Source organism: Lissotriton vulgaris, chromosome 10 (genome assembly GCF_964263255.1).
Source record: "Lissotriton vulgaris chromosome 10, aLisVul1.2, whole genome shotgun sequence".
Taxonomy (NCBI): domain Eukaryota; kingdom Metazoa; phylum Chordata; class Amphibia; order Caudata; family Salamandridae; genus Lissotriton; species Lissotriton vulgaris.
This window is the reverse complement of record NC_141698.1, coordinates 28,667,416-28,688,843: the sequence shown is the minus strand read 5'-3', so window position 1 is coordinate 28,688,843 and position 21,428 is coordinate 28,667,416. Positions and strand designations below refer to the sequence as shown.

At 45.4% G+C, this 21,428-nt stretch overlaps 1 protein-coding gene across 1 annotated transcript in view; it reads right to left on the bottom strand.

Annotated features, from left to right (window-relative positions):
- LOC147684396 (vacuolar fusion protein MON1 homolog B-like) overlaps positions 1-20,765 on the bottom strand; it is an 89,421-nt gene extending 68,656 nt beyond the window's left edge. The window contains exon 1 of the mRNA XM_086940323.1: positions 20,483-20,765. The gene's annotated coding sequence lies outside the window, so the exon portion shown is untranslated. The remainder of the gene's footprint in view (positions 1-20,482) is intronic.
- Positions 20,766-21,428: the final 663 nt, after the last annotated feature.

Sequence of the window (21,428 nt, the reverse complement as noted above, 5' to 3'; positions counted from 1 at the left end):
CTTTGGCCCCTCACTGACCTCCTGGGCACAGGCAAAGCAACTACACGACTGGACTGGCTACATAAATTATGGAAACTCCTGGGGATGGAGAAACTAACAGCAGTAGTACTACCTGGCATGCTGCCACAATTTGACAAAACTTGGGTGCCCTGCATACGGTTCCTTTCCAGTGAACTTAGGGTGCAGACTTGCCCAGCAGATCTACGAGAACTTCGCCTTACGCACATGGAACGTTACACAGACTAAAATATAAGGGAGCAGCTCTAGCATACCACCCCCCCCCACACACACACACACTGAGTATTCTGCATTCTCCTTCGGTGAGGGTTTTCGAGCATTCTACTTACTTACCCCTCACCCTTCCCCTATCCTGACCGTCTCACGCCTTCGTCCCTCCTAAAGGTCACCTTTTTCCTTGTAATTGCCGTTATACCCCCTGTTATTCCTCATAGGCCACTGGTTGTAGGTGGGATGATTGTTGTATTGTGAATCTACTTAAATATCAATAAAAACAGATTTAATCCCAAAAAGTAAGAAATTAACTTTCAAGTTTTACCTGTCCTGGAAGTGAAACTCTTAAATTGGTTTTTCACCACTGCAAGTACTATCTCGCCCACAGGATAGCACTGGAGTTGCCTTATTACATTTTTTGTAAGTGTAATTTCCAAATGGTAAGAGATAATATGTTCATGTGTGGTCTCTCTGGAATCCCAAATTAAATCCTAACTTATGGTAAAGTCAGGTTTTAAATTACAATTCTGAAAATGCCACTTTTAGAAAGTTGTCAGTTGCTTGCCTAAGTCACTGGGTGCCTGCAGCCTGTCTCTGGTCACATGACAGGGTGTAGTTTGCAGTTGGGCTTTGTGTATTCCTCCTAAACAGCCACACACAATGAGAGCCTGGGGGTGACTGGATGGGCCATCACTAGCAGGATGTGAGGGAGGAGCTAGACCCAGACTCACACCTGAATAATAGGTTGTATCATATCTCCACAAAAAGGGCTGCCTACCCCCTAAAGTTAGTCTGGAGCCAGGGCCAGGAAGGCAGGCCATCTGTACACTTCAAAGGCATGCCTCTAGAGGTTTCTTCCCACTTCAAAGGCACAAGTGGGCATTGAAATAGGGCCTCAGACAGCACATTTTCAGAACACCCCTGGACCTGTGAAAACTCTGCCAGGAAGATGGACTGCTAAGATGCTAAAGGAATGCCACTCTGCTGAAATCCTGCTTTGCTGTACTGACCTGCTGTCATTTTGCCAGTGTGAGAAGGACAGGACCTGCATCTCTTAGACCCAGAACCCAGAGTGATTCCAAGGGCGAGTTGAATCTCATCCCTGATCACTTCTGCATCGCTTCCGGAAATGCCACTGCGCAACGCATCCTCGGCAGCCCCAACAGCAGACTCTGCATGACAGCCTCGCAGCCCTTTGGAACGGACGTATCGCACCGACTGTGCACTGCATCCCAGATGCCAAAATTCGCATTGAAGGCCCAGTTAACAGGATTCTCGACGTCGATGTAACAGGACCTCGCATAGCACCCACACTGCATCTCAGAACCAATGCATTGCTTCGGCGGTGCAACGCATCTTCGATGCAGATCCATGCAACACTCTGCAAGTCAGGATTTAAGGTACTCTGTTCAGGGGCCTAACTGGGGCACCGTAACCAGCCCACGTTCCATCACGGTTGGCCTGAACTTGTGACCTCGTCCTGGTCTTGCGGGACCAGATGTCTACAGTTGGCGCATTACACCGTTTGGCACTATTTTCCCCATAAAAACTAAAAATTCAACATTTTCTGTTCTACAAATTGGGTTTTTGTTGTTTTGGTCTTGTTTCATTTATTAAATTAAGCTTTACTTTACTTACTTAGTGTGGTATCCTTTTTTGTGTGGTGGTTTTACTGCTGCACCTACTTTACACATTGCCTCCATGTTAAGCTTGACTGCTCTGTGCCAAGCTACCAAGAGGGTGAGCACATGAAATTGGGGTTTACTCGTACCTTACCCTGCAATGATTGTAATTGCACCACTACGCCTCGTTTTAAACACAAAATTGGATAAGCAGCCTTACCTCATACTCTGATACTGAAGGGGTATGTCAAATTTGCTAAATCACTGATGTCATCACCCAAAATTTTGGGAAGCTTTGTGACTTTGTTGAACAGGTGTCACAGGCTAGCATCCCTCACTAAGGCATGTTCCAGGTCTAGACTCCAGCGCATTAACCATCTGTCAATTTTATGTGCAGATCAATATCTTGGCCACAGTTCGACATCAAAAGGCCGGGTCAAGGTGGTGATGTTTACAAACAATTACAGTTATTACATTAAAAACATCACCCCACGCCAGGTCCATCAATGTTAAATGAGTTTCAAAAGTTTGTTAAAAAAATTGGGTCGTTCTAAATCATTTAGGAAACACTGTGAGAGTAGTTCACAGCAAACAACCATTTAAAGATTAATCAGGATATCTTCGGACATGGCCTATAAACTGAACAGGCGCATTACTGGAGTCCAAGTCTCCACAGCACAGATAGATCTCCGACTAGTCATGAGGCGCTGATAATATGTTATAAATAGGTCCTAGTATAATCAAGCAGGAGGGTTATCAGAGCCGGACTCATGAACACCCTGACATAATCCGATCTGTGCTACAACCACCCCAAATACTAACAAAGCGCTCATATAATGAAAAGACTACCGCAGTTTGTCACCTTGCTAGAATACTAGGAGAAAAGGTTCCAGAGTGAAGAGCCAAGCTTCCAGGAGTGTCCTGGACAGCAGAGTGTAGACATGTGGGCAGTTTGTTCCAGAAAGTAGAAGTAAAGAACTGAAAGAGCAAACAGTAGGAACTGGTCTTATTAGGGGGACAGCAATGAAGACCTAAGGTTGCTGTGTAGACGGGGAGGATTGATGTAAACATGAGCTATGGCCCTGATTTGTGGTAGCATGACAGCAGAAGCATAAAGCTTTAAAGGTATACTTTTTCTCCATTGGGAGCCAATAGAGGGTCTGTAAGTGATGGAAATGCACTCACAATATTTTTAGCATATATGTAGGCAGGTAGCAGGATTCTGTATTGGCTGTATACTTTAGATTTTTTTTGTAAGCCAAGGTATATTGAAAAGCGAAAGGCTGCCAGTCCGCATTCCAAATTGAACAGTGAAAGACCAAACCTTCAGTTTTGGAAGAAATGAGGATCAGAGGATTGGCATTCACCCATTCCGCAATCTTGACCAAGCACTGGTTTTAGCGGAGTTTGAGGGATGCCGTGTCTCCTTCCAGTCTGAAAAGCAGCTGATAAAACTCCACAAGCATACCTGCTCTTGCCTCAAAGACCCTTTCACACAGACTATCCATGGGAAAGCAAGGCCTGCATATCTGAAGAGCAAATGTTCCCACTCTATAGCAAACAGGGAGTGCATGAAGAAGACGACAGTCTCAGTCGTTGGGGCTTTTCATCAGACTATTAGTATGTCAGTCACCCAAGGGGGGGGAAGAGCACCCCCTCTTAGAATCCCTTCTTTTAGGTGAGCATTTTCCCCATTCCCTGTGTTCTTCCCCTACCCCAGCACTCTCAGTAGGGGTCAGGAATCCCAGTCTCATCAGCTTCCTATGTGATCCCATCTCTTGCGTTACCAGTGCAGGGCCTACAGTTGTGCTGTGCATCCCGCGTGGTGCTGACTCACTCTCAGAGAGAAGTCCACTCACAGGCAGGCCGCCATGGTTCCCCTTTCCTCTCCAATGGGTTTCCGTTCAGTTGATGATGAAAACTAGCTCTTCCTTGCGTGCCTCCTTCTACAGCAATTGGCAATAGCCCAACATTTTACTCGGAAGAGCTTTATCTACAAACCCAGAAAGTTATGGGATGCTTCTAAACTGCTAGAAAACTCACTAGGTTAATGCTCCAACTGCAGGAGTCAAGGGCCCAGGTAAGAATTCAGGCACGAAAACACTATCTTTCATCCTTCCAAGCTCAATGAAATAAGTACCACTGAATAGGGTAATAAAAGTAGTTAATGCAAGATTATGACAAAAAATGTATTCTATCCCACCCATGTCAGTCAAACTAGTTTATCAATACAGCTCTGCTTTGAGGAGTTCATTGGCACTCAAAATGTTTCGAAAGTTTTCAGCAGGCCTAGGCTACTCTTTCATTTTGCACTTACTTTCCTTCTGTTTTAATAACACAGTTAACTATGAAAATCGTTCCTGTAGCACAAGCTAGTTGTAGCTGGTCGGTGTCTGTATTTCCAACAAGGAGCAGGTACATGCAAAGAAAAATTCTCATAACTATTTTAGGCTTCACGGCATCCGTATCAGTTTGTGAATTGTAGCAAATACTTGTTGTGAGTACTTCTGTGAACTATAACGGACTCAATTTCAAGCTCTTTCTCTTCTAGACCCTATATCATTCCAGCAGCTTTCATTTCTTTCACCTCCTCTGTCAAAGAGGCGTTCAGCAGGATGATCGGATACGTTTTTCAAGTGTCGCTCCAGTCTTTGAGTATCTTTTACGCTATCGCTCTAATCCACAGGGATAAAGTTACTCAAAGATTTAATCCTATCAAAAATATGCCAGCAAAACTCTAGACGCATGAGCTTGTTCTCTGTCTCGCCCCCAAGGCTTTAGGTTTTTGAGACTGTTCCTTTTGGATGTAGTCCATTTGGCCACTTTGTCAAAACAGAGCCCCTTTTTACCCATTTCTGTTAGGTTTAGTAGCAGAAGACCCCATTTTGACAAGTTACAAATTTCTTTATACACAGGATCCATATTTTTGAGCAGTTTTTCAAGAAGGCAATGCATGGGTCCCTGGTTTTGAGGTTTTTCTGGATGTGATACAGTTTCCTGTCTCTGAGATCTTTCTACTACCGTGCCTTGTGCAGGATAAATTTGACAGAATTCAACATAATAATAATATATTTTAAAAAAACATAGGTCAGAAACCATTCCTCAGATGGTTGAAAGGGTAGGGGGGGTTGCTGCCCTCACACCTGGGCCCTTGGCCGAATACAGGAAACGTGTGGCCACAAGCGCAGTGGCTTCTTCCACTGCCTCAAAAACTTAGCCAGCCATGCACCAGCCTATTTCCAACTGCAGCCACCCCCCACCCCCCTGGACTGCTCCCTTACTATGGACTAGAGACCTCACAGGACTACCAGGCCATGAGGAACTGTTGCTGGTGATCAGCTAATTCAAGAGGAGCTGGCTGTGTCAGGCCGCCTATTCTAAAATAAGGATTTTTCTTCCAGTAGACACAGAGAGCTGGAACTGGCACAGTCTTGTGGTAGTTGTGGCAGCACAAATTAGGGTCGTAGAGCATGCCACACTTTGTGTGCATGCTATCATTAGCCCCAAGCATAAGCACAGTACCTTCAAGCACCTATGTCAAAAAGCTTCTGAGCAGTTATTGTCAAGTTTGTAGTGACACAAAAGATTGATGTGAAACCGAAATCAACATTATCTCTGAGAAACCACGTGTGTGGCAATAACGGAAGGAATACGCGTTTGAGGTTTCTCGATAAGCACAAAGGGTGGCAATATCAGAAGTTGCACCTTAACCCTTGAGTTCTTATCAAGTGCACGGCTACACCATTAAACCGTCACAGCAGTGGGCATCACCCAGGCTTAACTGTGGTGCTCTGGAATCAGGAGTTCCGCTTGGAAATCAGCCTGAAGTGATATTCACAGTCTATACAGCAGATCCACAAAAAGTAAGAGCATGAAAATGTGTACATTTGGATGGAGTATGTGATTGGTGATTTAGTGTGGTTTTTATACATTAAGACATTCCTAGCCTCTTTCCCACTACTGACGTCCTCCCATCATGCAGCGGTGCTCCTTCTCCATTCAAAGATGGCATTACATGTTGGATGATTATCTCTATACATGGAATCTGCGGTTTACGAGACTATGTAACTAGCAACCTTGGTCACAGAGCCGTCTCAACTGGAATGCTCCCCGGCGACCCAACCGCAGCTGCCTCTCCCGAGTCCTGCAATGATTATTCCGATTAGGTTTCATTTGAGGGGATAGCTCCAGTGTGCAGCAGGCAAGTGGTTGCATTCTGCCACCAAGCATCATTGGGCCCAGTCTTGACAACACAATGCCTCAGTTTGTTTAAAGAAGTATGTCCACTGTAACAATATAGAAGAAGGCTAGCAGTCTACCTACATAGTTGCAAGGTTTGTACCCAGTGAAAGATTAACACCAGAATGATTAGACTCTAAGTAAGTAACATTAGACAAACTACCTGTGCACAACTCTAACCTCACAAGACATACGTTAAATTGTATATTTCACATACCACAGCATAGTTTCAGTTTTCAAAATCATACTCTGCTGGCAGTTTCTCCACTTTCATACTGCACCAGAGACACATTTAGCTGGAAAAATACACAGGGCCAAATCATGATTGTAGGCAGAGATTAAGGCAGCACAGTTCTGATGGTGAGCGAAAGGACTCCTACAACTTTGTGTCCAAAGTTCAGGTTTCATTTTCTGATGACTCAGTCTTAGTTCTATTTCTCTTTGACGCCACCCCTTGTGCCCTTTGTTTCTGTGGATATGATCTCCTGCCTTAGTCACCTGACCTGTATTCTTTTGCGCCTCATCTCCAAGATTCTCATTTTCAGATCAGTTTCGCTTGGAAAACCCCTAGGTTCCCGTTTTAGCCTCTGTTTTACCTGGGTGTGACATCCTGGTCCCCATGTTTGATGTTTTCCAGTGTGTTACCAAACAAAACTATTGCTTTACCACAACATAGAGAGCAAAGTTTAAACGGCAGACTAGTGGTTCTGCACCTCACATCATTTTCCCAAATTCAAAGTTCCTGCGCACTGAAACCACGACACCAGCCGTTACGTGATGCCTCTGTGTTGCAGATCATGAAAGATGCAGCTGCAAGTTGGTGTGCGCCAGGAAAAGAAGTCCAAGATACTCTTGTCATTTGAAAAGTCTTTATTTCCAATTAATTTATTCCAAGTGTTATTGGCAGATTCATTTCAGTTGGACCTCATCTACAAGGTTCGCTCTAGCCTCTCTTTCTAATGGACGGTTCACACTAGTTCCCTGTACTTGACCCTAACCACTTGGTGCCTGCAGACCATTTCTTGAGTCACATGACTAGGTGTAGTTGACATTGTGTATTCCTCACAGACAGTATCACAATAGAGGGTCTGGGTGTTGGCCAGATAGGCCATCCAGACTTGAAGCGAGGATCGAAGCGGTCACAATTGCACTTCAAAAGACACCGAACAGCTCACACAAAGGATTTCACACTAGCCTATTGTGTCCCCAGACAGTCTGGGACCAGGGCAAGTAGGCAGGAAATTCCAGGCACTTCTTTGGAGGGAAAACTCCAGAAGATAAGACTTCCACTTCAAAGGGGTCACTAGGTATAAAAATAAGAACCTCAGACCAACTCTTCAGTACACTCCTGGACCTGTGGATACTTCTTAGGAAATCTTCCCTGCTGCCAGAAAGAAGAGGCTGCTGCTTGAGGCCGGCCCTGTTTGCTAAGAAGGAAGACTGGACCTGCTGCCGTCATCCCAGGCTGTGTGACTCCAAGTGTCAGCTCGCTGAGCGACAGGGCACAACAAGCTTCAGAGATTTCCCAGCATCTGTCCAGTTGAGTTGCTGCCTGGACCTGCAACTGGGCCTGCCTGAGCCCTGCTAGCCTCTAAAAGGGTAAGTCCCTGATCCCCATGTGGTGCCCCCGCAGGTCCTGGACCCTTGGCTGGCATCAGAGCTCAAAGTGCCCTCCTCTGAACCACAAGGAGAAATACAGAAGTGTTGAGCTCTTTGCCACTGGGTCTGTTTATGCCAAGATCTTGCTGCCCACACTGACTGCCAACGCGAAGCTCCAACAAACCAGGGTCTTGAGCTACAGCGACCATCAGAATTGACCAGCAACGCAAGAGCTGCACTTTGCGCCACAGCCTTGACACTCCGTGGTGAACGCCAAAAACGAAGCTTCAGCAATGACCATCCGAGACATCCAACAGGATTTTTGCACTACAGCGACAACCATCCAAAACACCCAGCCTGCTCTTCGTGCTACAGCGACGACCGCCCACGACACTCTCCCTGCTCCTCGCGGCCTCCTCCATGACAAACTGGGCTCTTCGCGGTGGACATTAGAAGGTAACTTTTTCTGCTGAACTAACTTGGTCCCGGTTTCCGGCCCAAACTTGTGGCTTTCACCCGTTCTTGTACCACCAGGTCCTCATGGCGCTTTTAGCCACGATTTTTTTACTTAAATGTTTAAAATTGCACATCTTCTGTATACTGATTGGATTTTTGTCATGTTGGGGTCTAATAATGTGTTACATTTTACTCTATTTTCTAATTTGGTGAGTGCATTTTCTTGAGTTGTGTTTTCAACTTTATTACTGCGTGTGTGCTGGGTGAGCACTTTACACATTGCCTCTAAGTTTAGCCTAACTGCTTTTGTGTGAAGCTACCAGAGGGCTAAGCATTGGTTAATTTAGTGACTTTTGTGGTTGACCCTGAACAAGATTGTGGCTGTTGCTTGAGAAGGGCATTCCCGGCATCCCCCCCCCCACCCCCCCCCCCCCAACTAACAACCCACTTTCTCGCAGTTCTGTTTTAGGTCCTGTTTGAAATGGACATTAATTGCAAATGTCTACCGTTGGATCTGTTTGCACTGTACATTATACCACATGGCCCTTATTTTTTTCTACTTCGTTTATTCAGAATGTTAACTCAGTTTTGGGAACCTGTTGTACCAAAATTCCCCATGTTGTGCCTTTATTCCCCTGGATCGCATCCAAAGGATGTTCACTGTTTGCAGCTTATTTTTGGATAGCACGACTGAGGGCCCTATTTTAATTCTGTTTCTTTAAGATGACACCTGATAAAGTAATCTTATTTATCATGGGCTGCCTGAGCCAGATCTCCAAGATCTGTTTTTTGTGGATCATCATGTTATGGTAGATGTCTCAGATTTGCTGAAATCCTTCGAGAGCCAGTGACTAACCACTTAGAAAACAGGGCAAAATGCATGTTGGCTGCAACAATCTTCCGAGCTATTGGGAAACTTGAAGCTCCAATGAAGTACTGCAGTCTCGTCCTCTTATCAGGACAGCTCTTTCTTAAAAGCTCATCAGTAATGAAAATTAGGATTTATAGTTAAATGCAATAAAACATTTCTTACCCAATACTAACCCAACTGTTTTACATCTGATGATTTTCCATTAGTCACTAGACTTAATGGTTTCTCTAGGAGCTATTTTATAACTCTTTTAGGACTTAAAAGTTGTGCTCATAATTTCAAACATAGCGATCAAGAGCAAAAGTAAATGCTTTTGGTTGCTTAAATGTGCAGAGCAGATGAGTGAAGCTGGTAACTAAGCAAGATAGTTCCACTCTAGAGAAGGTGGGTTTCACAACTTTTGTCATAGCAAACATAAGAATAAATATGCAGCAGTAGTGGTACAACAGTACTGTAGCCATGTGTAAACAAGTTACTACTCGTAGTAAACCATTTCTTTGCCCTTCGTTGTAGAAGCTAAAAGAAACACTGTAAAACAGTCTACATCAATCGAATAGGGCACTGAACGAGTGTAGTGAATGAGTCTGACCTTGTCTAGGGAGCTGTTAATTCTACCTTTAATTTAACAAATAGTTCAAGTTCAAGAATTTATATAGCGCACTACTCACCCAGAGGGTCTCAAGGCGCTTGGGGAGGGGGTTCATTATTTATCGAATAGCCAGGTTTTAAGCTCTTTTCTGAAGGAGATGTGGTTCTGTGTGAGGCGGAGGTGAGTGGGGAGAGAGTTCCAGGTCTTGGCTGCCAGGTAGGAGAAGGATCTACCTCCCATGGTGAATCTTTGGATACGCGGAACTGCAGCGAGGCCTTGATTGGATGATCTTAGTTGGCGGGTGGGTGTGTAGAAGGATAGTCGAGTGTGGAGGCATTCGGGCCCTAGTTTGTAGAGGGCCTTGTGTGCGTGAGTGAGGAGACGGAATATTATTCTCTTGTTGGCGGGAAGCCAGTGGAGGTCTTTCAGGTGGCCGGTAATGTGATCTTGGCGAGGGATGTCCAAAATGAGTCTCGCTGATGCGTTTTGGATGCGGCGCTGGGAGTTTTTTCTGTAATTTGGTTGTAATTCCGGCGTAGAGGGTGTTTCCGTAGTCAAGTCGACTCGTAACCAGTGCGTGGGTGACAGTCTTTCTTGTCTCAGCGGAGATCCAATGGAAGATTTTTTTGAGCATACGAAGTACATTGAAGCAGGAGGATGAGACGGCATTGACTTGATTGGTCATCGAGAGAGAAGAGTCTAGGATGAAGCCAAGGTTACGTGCGTGGTCCGTGGGTATGGGTGCTGAGCCCAGATCCGAGGGCCACCATGAGTCGTCCCAGGCAGCGGGGGTTGGTCCTAGGATGAGCACTTCCGTTTTGTCAGGGGTAAGTTTAAGGCGGCTGTCTTTCATCCATACGGCTACTACTTTCATGCCTTCGAGAAGATTGGTTTTGGCGGTGTCGGGGGTCTTTGGTGAGGGAAAGAATCAGTTGGGTGTCGTCAGCGTAGGAGATGATGTTAAGGTTGTGTTGACGCGCGATGGAAGCGGGTGGACTCATGTAGACGTTGAAGAGGGTGGGACTGAGTGATGATCCTTGTGGTACACCACAGACGACATCGGTGGCCTCTGATTTGAATGGGGGAAGTCGGACTCTGAGTTCTCCCAGCTAGGAACGAGATGATCCAGTCCAAGGCTTTTCCTTTTATGCCGATGTTGCTGAGGCGTTGTATGAGTGTACTGTGGCAGACAGTGTCGAAGGCGGCAGAGAGGTCGAGTAGGATGAGGGCCACTGTTTCTCCGTTGTCCAGTAGTGTTCGGATGTCGTCTGTTGCTGCGATTAGGGCGGTTTCGGTGCTGTGCTTGGCTCGAAAGCCGGACTGTGTGGGATCGAGGGAGTTGTTGGATTCGAGGAAGGCGGCAAGTTGGCTATTGACGGCTTTCTCAATGACTTTGGCCGGGAATGGGAGGAGGGATATGGGGCGGTAGTTTTTAAGTTCAGATGGGTCTGCTGTGGGTTTCTTCAGGAGGGCGCTGACTTCGGCATGTTTCCAGCTTTCTGGGAAGGTGGCAGAGATGAAGGAGCAGTTGATGACATCCCGGAGATGGGGTGCCATGATGGAGTCTGCTTTGTTGAAGATGTGGTGGGGACATGGGTCGGTTGGCGATCCAGAGTGGATAGAATTCATGAGGCGGATGGTGTCTTCAGTGGTGATTGGGTTCCAGGCGCTGAGGTTGTTAGAGGGCGGTTTAGGTTCTGAGGGGGGTGGAGAGGGTTGTTTGTTGGAGCTGTTTTCGAAGCTGTTGTGTATGTCGGCAATTTTGTTGTAGAAGAAAGAGGATAACGAATCGCAGAGGTCTTGGGAGGGAGTGATGTCGTTTGAGGCTGCGGTGGGGTTGGTGAATTCTTTGACGATGTTGAATAGTTCCTTGCTGTTATGGGCGTTGTTGTCGAGTCGATTCTTGAATGCTGATTTCTTAGTGGATCGGATCAGCTGGTGGTGTTTGCGGGTGGCTGCCTTGAGGGTAGTCATGTTGTCGGAGGTTGGGTTTTTTTTCCATGTCTTCTCAAGAGTGCGGCATAGCTTTTTGGATTTCTTAAGGTCATCGTTGAACCAGGGGGCCTTTTTGCAGTTTTGTTTGGTGAGATGGTTTTTCAAGGGTGCTAGTTCGTCAGCGCTGTGAGTGATCCATTGTTTGAATTTGATGGCAGCTTGGTTTGGGTCCGATGAGAGGGCGGGTGGGTTTTGGTTGAGCGATGTGAGGAGTTGGTCGGTGGTGATTTTGTTCCATTTTCTTCGGGGGATAGGTTGTGGGGGGTTGTGGGTCGAGGTGGTTTTGTAGCTGAAGTGAACACAGCTGTGGTCTGTCCAGTGGAGAGCTGTGGTGCGATCAAAGGAGATGTGTTTGCTGGAGGTGAATATTGGGTCGAGCGTATGTCCGGCTACATGGGTGGGGGTGTCAACAAGTTGATTGAGGCCGAGATTGGCTAGGTTGTCAAGAAGGGTGGTGGTGTTGCTGTCGTTTTACTTGTCCAGGTGGAAGTTGAGGTCTCCTAATAGGATGTAGTTCTCGGAGGCAAGGGCATGTGGACTGATGAAGTCAGTGATGTCTTCGCTGAATTGTTTACGAGTTCCTGGAGGTCTGTAGAAGAGGGTGCCTCTAAGTGTGGTTCTAGGGTCGGTGTGGACCTGGAAGTGGAGGTGTTCGGCAGTTGTAAGGTTATCGTCGGAGCTGGTCGTGATTTTGATGGTGTTCTTATGGACAATGGCGATGCCTCCTCCTGTTTGGACGGAGCGGTCTTTCCGGATAATCTTGTAATTGTCCGGGATGGCTATGGCGATGTCGGGTGTTGATGATGCGTTCATCCACGTTTCAGTAAGTAAATGTTTCACATCACAATACTTACTTCCTAGGAATTCAATCCATTTCTGAAGGAAAGTATCTGATCTCAATTCACACTATAAGTCAGGCACAGGCCCCGGAAGCATTATTTCTCTACTGCTGGAACGGCCAAAGATCCCTCTGCCCACCCAACCCAGGAAGATTCCAAGGCCCTGCCTTCACAGCCTACGAGGGCTCCCTTCTCCCTGTATGTGTCTATTCTGCACTCCTTCTGAGAAAGCAGCACCAACGGTCTCATTCTCAGTTGGGTGCAGAGTGAAATATTCGAGCCCAGTTTTGCACTTTGTGACCATTATGAGATTGATGCAAATACTGCTCACTCCTGAAGTATGCATAGGTAATTACAGAGCAATCTCTACATTCAAAAAAGGCTTGCACTTGTTACTCCCTGTTGTAATAACAGGTGCAAATTCACTTCTGAGACCAAGCACACAAGGCATTTGTATTGGGTGTTTCTGCTCTATGGTAATGGTTGTTTCTCTAGAATACTGTGGGTCTTTACCTGCCAGAGTCTCCAAGGTGCAGAGACAGGCCTACTGGTAACTCCAATAGTTCCAGCAGTATCTTTCCTAGTCGTGGAGGAGGCACGACCAGCAAGATAGTTACTCAACTGTCCTGGTAGTGTCTCTGAAGCCGCTGACTCTTCCTCTCAAGTGTTTAAGGGACTTTGACTGGGGCATTAGTAATGCATTCTGCCTTTTGTCTACTCAAGAGATTTGTTGCGGACAAGCATAAGAGTAAAGGTTAGATGTTCCAATACTGATCTGCCACGTCGCTTCAAATCGCGTCTCCTTTTTGTACAAAAGACAGGGGGACACCCACCTTTTTAGGGAAAAGGTTGGCATAGTGTGTAAGGACTCACCTCAGAGATCAGAAACAAAGGACCGCACCTATAATGTAAAATGGATTATGGAGTTCAAGTCAGCATATGACAGAACGCTCATGCAAGTCACAAAACAAATATTTGGTCCGGAGGACTCCATGAAATGTATAGAGAGATGTTGGACCTGGCCCTTTCTGCAGAGTTATTTCTAAACTTTTTGCCTTCCCCAACCTATTTTTCCTACCCTATTTTTGTTAGCTTTAGGACTCTGGGCACTTTACAACTACTAATATCCGTGCTTGAGTGCATGTGCTCTACCCCTAAAACATGGTATGTTGGTTTACACCTGTTTGGCATATTTGATTTACTTGCAAGTCCCTTGTAAAGTGGTATATCATATACCCAGGACCTGTAAATTACAAGCTACTAGTGGGCCTGCAGCACTGATTGTGCACCCCACCAAAGTACACTTTCAAACCTGTCTCAGGTCTGCCTTCGCAGTGCCTGTGTGCGCAGTTTACTGCCACTTTGAATTGCCATTTAAAACTAGCTACCAAGCCTTAAACTTCCCTCCTATTAAACACAGGTCACAAGGCAGGACATTTACCTTCATGCTTTGCGTGTGCTGGTAGTGACAAACAGCCCGTTTTGTTTTTCACTGCTGCCAGGCCTACTCCTCTCATAGGCTAGCATTGGGAATTCCAATATATATTTTAAGAGGTAATTCCTGATCATAAAGGAGTGTCTTTGCCATGGTTGGTATGTTTAAAACGGTAGTGATAAATCCTATTCACTGGTGTAGTTGGATTTTACATTACTATTTTGGAAATTACACTTTTAGAAAGTGGGCATTTGTCTGTGCTCATGACTTTGTGATTTACAGCCTGACTCAAATACACGGCTGGGCTGGGTGGGACAGGGGATACCTCTGCATACAGAGTGTCTTTCTGGAAGGAGAGAGAGAGGTGGTTTACACTTACATTTGAATAGGTTGTGTCCTGCCATCTCACAAAGGGCTGGTTTATCCCCTACTGATCGTCAGAAGCCAGGGTTGGGGAGAAAGGGATTGTTATGAATTTCCAAATGTCTTTGATGAATGGGTTCCTTTGAAGTCACCCATTCATCAAAGACATTTTTTAGTGTAAGTACTGGGGCTCTGACCCCATGTTTTTAGACACTGCATAGACTTATGAGCAGACACTGCTGGTTCTCCAAACTGCACATTGCAAAAGGACTGCTGTGCTGCCAGGAGGAACTGCCATTTGGAATACTTGCCTTTTGAGCTGACGTGCTGGAGGGACTGCCACTCTGCTAAAAGTAACTTATTGTGCTGGCCTGCCTGCTCCTCACCCTGTGCCCCAGTGTTCTCAATTCCAGGGGCATTTTAGATTTCCACTGTCTGCATCTACTGTGGGACTCAGCAACTGAGGAGCCCAGCACAGGGCTTTGTGACTAAAATCCGCACATAGTGAGCACCGTTTATAACTTTGGGCAGCGCATGGCGAGTGTTGTTTGCCCCTCTGTGTACTGGGGAGCAGCGCATCGAGGGAGATGCTATTCACCCCATTCCCGCTTTGAAGGTCTGTGCTTGGCTGACCAACGTGGCACTTTTCTCCCTAGGTGTGGTCCGGATGCACCGCAGGGACACTAATGCAGAGATTGCCTCCTCCGCTACCGGGTTGCAGTGACCGCAGGGAGGCTCCTGTTGCTGAGGCTACGGGTCAGGCAGAGTGCGCTGAAATCATTCCTCTAAGCAGAAACCGCTGTTGGGGTGAACGCACATTAAAGAGGGGCGAGTGGCCAGTGGAGTTTCCCCCTTCACCCAAAGATTCTGCGCCATGGTTTCCAGACCAGTGGGATCTCCTGAGTGTGGAATCTGGCCAACACCAGACCGATAGGGAAGCTGCCCTGTGCATTGAGGAGTCTGTGCCCCAGCACGGCCATGGAAGTCACTCCCCACCTGCCCTGATAAACTCTGCACATAGCGGCCAGCGCTTCTGGTCCACAACCGGTTTGGGGGCATTCATTGGGTCCAGAAGGAAGGCCCTGAATGGGTTCATGCACACCTACCCAGCAGTAGGTTGGTGGCTGGGCAAGATGCAGTAGTACCACATTGTATTCAAGGGAAGGAACTTTTTCTGCCTTCAGACAATGGTGATTTCAAATTAACGTACCACAACAAGTAGGCGCGCAAGTGCTCCAGTGCCCTATTCCTTGTTGATAATGCACTTGTTCCAGTCAGAGCAAGTGATTACTGTAACCCTGCTAGTAGGAGTACAGGGGTTCCTGTACCTATGTTAAATTACTGCTCCTGATATGTTTTTCTGTTGCATTACATGCCCCAAGTATTTACTGACATATGTTGTTTTTGCCTTGCATTGTCCAGGATAACTAGTACTATCTGAGTAATTGCATGGGATGCAAAGTATTTATGACTCGTATCATTTTGGTCTGGTCTTACGCACAATATACTACATAGTTTTATATAATCCTGTGTGGAGACTCTTTGGTGGTGTATTCATTGTGCTGCTGTGCGAGTGTGTTGCACAAACGCTTTACACATTACCTCTGATGATAAGCCTGCCTGCTCTGCGTCAATCTACCAGAGCGTGAGCACAGGGTATCTTCAAAGTATAACTGACTTAACCGGGCTAGAGTGGTGAGTAGTGCCTGGCATAGGTGCATACCCTAGTCAAGCAGAAACCCCATTTCTAACAAGTAAACATGTTAACTGTTTTTATATAGCTGTCGGTATGTATTCTTTTTCATTTCATTATTTTTGTGCAGACATAAAAACACTAAAGCTTCAAGGTGGATATGTCTGTCACCGTTTTTATTGCGAAAATATTTTTCACCGAATAGGGGGACTTTAAGATCACCTCATCTAGATGAGGAATGAGCATAAGTCAGAGATGGTGCAAGGAGGCAGTGCACACAGTAAAATTAATTACACTATAGGTTAACGAGGACCGAACAATTATGCCTCATCTCTTAGGCCTGCCTAAACTATGGATACAAATGCTGATAAATATGGGTTGTCAAAATGATCAACTGACTTATATTAGACTGGTGACTCTCCTGTGAGGTAATTAAAAATGTATTTTATATTCCATAACTCCTATTCGTTCCTCACCTTTCTACAACTCTGTCACCTTTCTTCTAATTAGTTTCTTTTAAAAATAAGATTTATCCATCATATGAGAGCCGCCTAAGTGGGACTTAAGGTGTCACTTGTACTCCTTACACTAATGTTCCGTCCAGGACACCGTCTGTGATATTTATAAATACATGGGGTGTTTCTGCAGCAGTCACCACCGCCCACCGAGAATGAGACTTTCAGTTCCTTATGCAAGAAGCATATTTGAAAGATTGTTGAACATTTGAAATCCCAAACGTGGTGGTTTCTGCCACAAACGCGAGTCGCTGAAACCTGGGGGAAGAGAGGAGGCGCAAAGCCTGATTAGGAGAAAAGAACATTATTATGTGGCGCACGAGCCTGTAGGATGGAGAGAGCTGCCGCACAAGAGTGAGTTGGTATGATCAACCACTGAATGTGGGCAGAGAAGCCTTACCAGGCAGGATTCTGTCTGTACCGCTTGGAATATGTGAGAAGCATGCAATGCCCTAGGACAGCGGGGTAATCACAACATCAAATTGTGTAGCAAACACAAATGTGATCTCCGCGATACACAAACCGATAACCAGAGTCACCGGAATTATGCTGCAGGGATGGCCAAATTGAGCGGCATGGTCGAGTAACTTATGCAGCACATTTCATGATAGTATTACTTCATTACTTTCTTATTTTTACACTTAACGCTGTCTGGGGACACGTTGCACCTCATCAGTACCGGTTTAACACCCAAATATAGCAATAAGCAACAAAAAGGTGACTACTCAACCTTTAGGAAGGCCGTCCCACTGCACGGCAGCATGTGGCACTTTTAAACCGTTTGAGGTAGAGACAATTTTTTTTGTTGCTGTTGAAATCTGCAGGATTATGCAGCAGATGATGGTATGTGGCAAGTGCGGCAAACCACAAACATTTTCGAAAAATGCCACAGTGAAAAAATTGCATAAATCCAGTGGCCCTACCGATAATAATCCATTAACACCATCAAAGCACTGGTGATAAATGCACAGGCAGAAGTGCACAAGCGTGCGGTGACAACTCCTGCGATTGCACGAATCCTTCTTTAAAAACAGGTGTGTGTGTGTGTGTGCAAATGGCTTCATGAAATACTCTATGTCCTTACAAACTAAGCATGACCAGGCATGTGTTTAAGTACAGGTTATTGTAATAATAAATATAGCCATTGTGTCAGTCTCAGTGGGAATGTTCTTCTTGGACAGTGCGCACTCGGAAAGACAGTGCACCAGTAAACCCTTTAACATAATAAATGCAGAGGAGGACACATTGTACTTGACCTGTTTTCATGCAACAGCATCACACTTGCAACACTCGTCTTGCTTGCTTCCCTGATGAGCAGCTTCATCAGTAATGCTTAATAAACATAAATTCAAAAAGATTTCCTCTACCACATAGTAAGCCCCTGTGCAAAACACCACATAAAAACACAGGAAATAGCACACATAGGCACCAATCAATAATCCATGCTATGGACTGGTGGAATAAGCAGGTACAAGAATAGACTGTGTTATGTACATGTCCCTTATATCGGCGATGGTGTTCTGCCAGTATACATCTATCCTGCAGTCCCTCCATACACAACATGCGACAGTCTACGCCCCAAAACCTCTCCTACTTGGAACCGGTCTGTGACAATGTTGAATGTGTTCGGTGTTGGCCTTTACTTCGACAAGCACGGTTTCTTTATACAGAACTGAGGTATAGAGTCCCACTGAATTGTTGTGCGTATGGGACATAATTTACACTGTGCCCCAGATGGCAGCAATTGTCCTGATGACCAGCTTTTTGGCCAGGTCATGCTATAGAAATATTATTTACATACATACACACAGAAAGACCTGCAGGCATTCGAGGAAAGGAATGCATACACTCTTGAAGACTGAAGGAACACAAAGGATCCAGTTAAGGATCTCATGGTTTTCATTCATGTGATGGGACAACAATAAAGTATTGATGTTTCAACCTTACAATTGTTTACCTTGCAGTGCGGCCTTACAGTGCTACATCTGGCACTGGGGAGCAACAGCATTAGCAGTTCAGACTATCATCAAATAAACACCCAAGATGGCAGCATGACTCTCGTAGAAGGTGCATGGAAGATATAGAGGCTATTTTCCCAGTGCTTGGTGGGAAACGCCCCAAGACAAAGCAGGCCACACTGTGTGGCAGAATGACCTACCGCCTTTGGGACTGAGCGCACAGAAGCTGTTGCATATGAACTTAAAGGGCTTCATACTTCAGTGGGCTGGTCAAGAGGAGAGGCCAAAACCTCTGGTTTGTTGGGAAGTTGGGGCAGAACCTATTGCTCTGGGAAAGAAGGTTCATAGCACTTTGTCAATTTGTGTTGACACAAAGGTTTTTCAGGACTTTCTATTAAAGAGATAACAGTAAGTTGTGAAAAGTAAATAAGGGGCCACTCTTTCTCTTTCCAATCACACTGAGGTTGTGTTTCTGAACATTTAGTTACACAAAAGGGCCTTTGATGGAGAATGTGCTCTATATGAATGATAATCCTCAGCCATGTTTGTAATATGATCCAACATTTTCCACTAGTCCCCCTACCAGAGTTACCCCCCTCCTCCCCCCGTGACTGAATGGGTTTGGCTCATTCGGTACACTTGCACTTTAAGAAGCACTTCTTTATCGTAGTATGAAGTGGGTGTAGTGTCCTCTGATCCTAGGCGTGTGGGCCACAGGAGGCGAATATGAATTTCTTTCCACAGGGGGAACAGGTATCCGTTGCTAGGCCAAAGTGTCTGTACCACTGGAAAACATTGTTTGGCAATTACATGGCTTCAGTGACAAGTTGTGCACTTGGTGGGATGATAGGTTTTAAGAAACATGTTAGGTTGGTTCTGTAATCAGATGCATTTGGCGTTTGTAGAAGACTACTGACATCAAAGGCTCCCGCTAAGAGTGCAACAGTGTTAACTGAAAGCTCAGCCCTGGGGCATGACATCCATGTGACTAAAAGTCACATGTCCCCTGGTAAAAGAGCACGGTAAAGTCCAACGTTCGAGGTTGGCTGCAGGCTGGTGTCAGTGTGTGGCCGTGTGATGGCAGAATCACACGACTAATAAACGTTACATTTGAGTAACTCAACTTATGTGTCAGGTGTGTCTAAAACTTTATAATTAAGGATCACATGTTTATAATATTTATTTTTAAACATTTCCTCATTTAGTAACGTATATTTATTGGTTGTTGACATTACATGTGTTTCGTTTTGTTTATGCTGCATTCTGAGAAGAAATTTAAGTTGCACCTAGTGTATTTTCACATTTAGCTAATAAAAGCATATGCCATATTTAAAGGCGTGTCAGGTTTCAGCACCATACCCTGCTTTAAATGCAGTACAATATATTCCTCGGCAAAGGCTGGCATTGTAAACCGAACATGTGCATCTTGTCAGTTATTTCAGGAAATGCCATTATTTTAAAACTATTGCTCTTTCAATCCGTACAGACACAAGTCTAGTAGTCACGATTGAATGTGCCGACAGACTCTTAAATAATGAATTTTAGTATCTTTCAATTTATTTTAAAAAAAAAACACACAAATATGGTTAACATAGTCTTCCGCCTGTATTTATTCTAAATAGACCAGTAGAAAACCGAGAGTCTCTATTGTGGCCCAATTCTGTTATATCTTTGCATTCCAGTACGTGTGGTCCTGAATATTGAAAAAGAAAGCAAAATTACAGCAGCAGGACACTGTGCTCAGAGAAGGTCAGATGTGAGAGCGCCACTTGTAACTGACAGGGGAAGTCTGAGATTGCTAGAGGGAGCTATAATCTAAATAAAATACACAATAATGGAACAAAATAGGCGTGCTACTTCTGTTGCGCATACAACCGACAGAGCAGGCTTTAGCTACACATTCTGTCCCTTGGAGCTCTGAAGTTACAATGCCATAAACAGAACTACAAGTACCATAGTGCACTGGGACAGATAAACTACCCGTGCATGGTTACTTGGGATCTCTGTATTGATGTCGGTGCTCATCAGCTGATCTGGCAGCTGACCCTCCCGCCCGCGCGCGCACCAGGAGCTTTACCTGCCGGGGTGGCTCCTTGTTTGACGTCACCGCCCGTGCCAAATGTCCGGGACGCTCACGAGCCGGTACTGTTGCTTCTTTCCGAGGCCGACGCGATCCCGTTCTCCAGGCACTCCCGGCTTCCTCCAGACAGCTTGTCACCCGTCAGCTAAGCCGGTACGCTTCTGCTCGGTCTGCCGTCCCTTCCAAATCACCGGCGAAAGAAGACAACACAAACAGCGAAAACAAACGGGCGACACTTCCGCCACAGCAGCAGCGGCAGGGCGAGATGGGCGGAGCCAGCTAAGAGTGGCCGCGCGTTCACCCAATAAACGTCTGGCATTCCTGACACTTGAACGGAGGAAGGCAAACTCGACTGTGACGTTCATGCGCAGCCCTGTTGGAATGGGCATGTCTTCTTTTTCGGTCATTGGTTCGCATTACAACCGTACCCAGTCTCCACTTAGGAGAGTCAATGTGGCGGCCATTTTACAACGGTATTTTCCCTAGTTAATTTACAGAAACTATCTTTTCCGTGTGTAACATGTAGGACGACCATATTGGGATTCTTATGTTCTGATATTCAAGAATGAACTAGAATGCAAAAATAGTTATCAAAATTGTCAGAATTGGGAGCCATGATGCGAATCAGAATAGCATAAACACTCATTATTTTCTAAAGCAGCAGACTGCTTTTATAGTCGAAATTGAGTGTTATCTGGGTTGTGTTTAGAGTTGCCACCTTTGCAAGAGAAAAATATCGACTATTTGTTGTTGTTTTAAGAGTCTGGAAAGTGATACAAAATAAGACTGTAAACAAAATCTTATACAGCTTTGTCAAGTACCACACATCAGGGGTTAAACTAACACATTTTAGTGCTAGTGTACGTGTCATGCACTAGAATGAATTAGTCATGAATATTATAGTGCCCTGGATCATCCTATGAGGCGCGCTGTATTAAGAGAT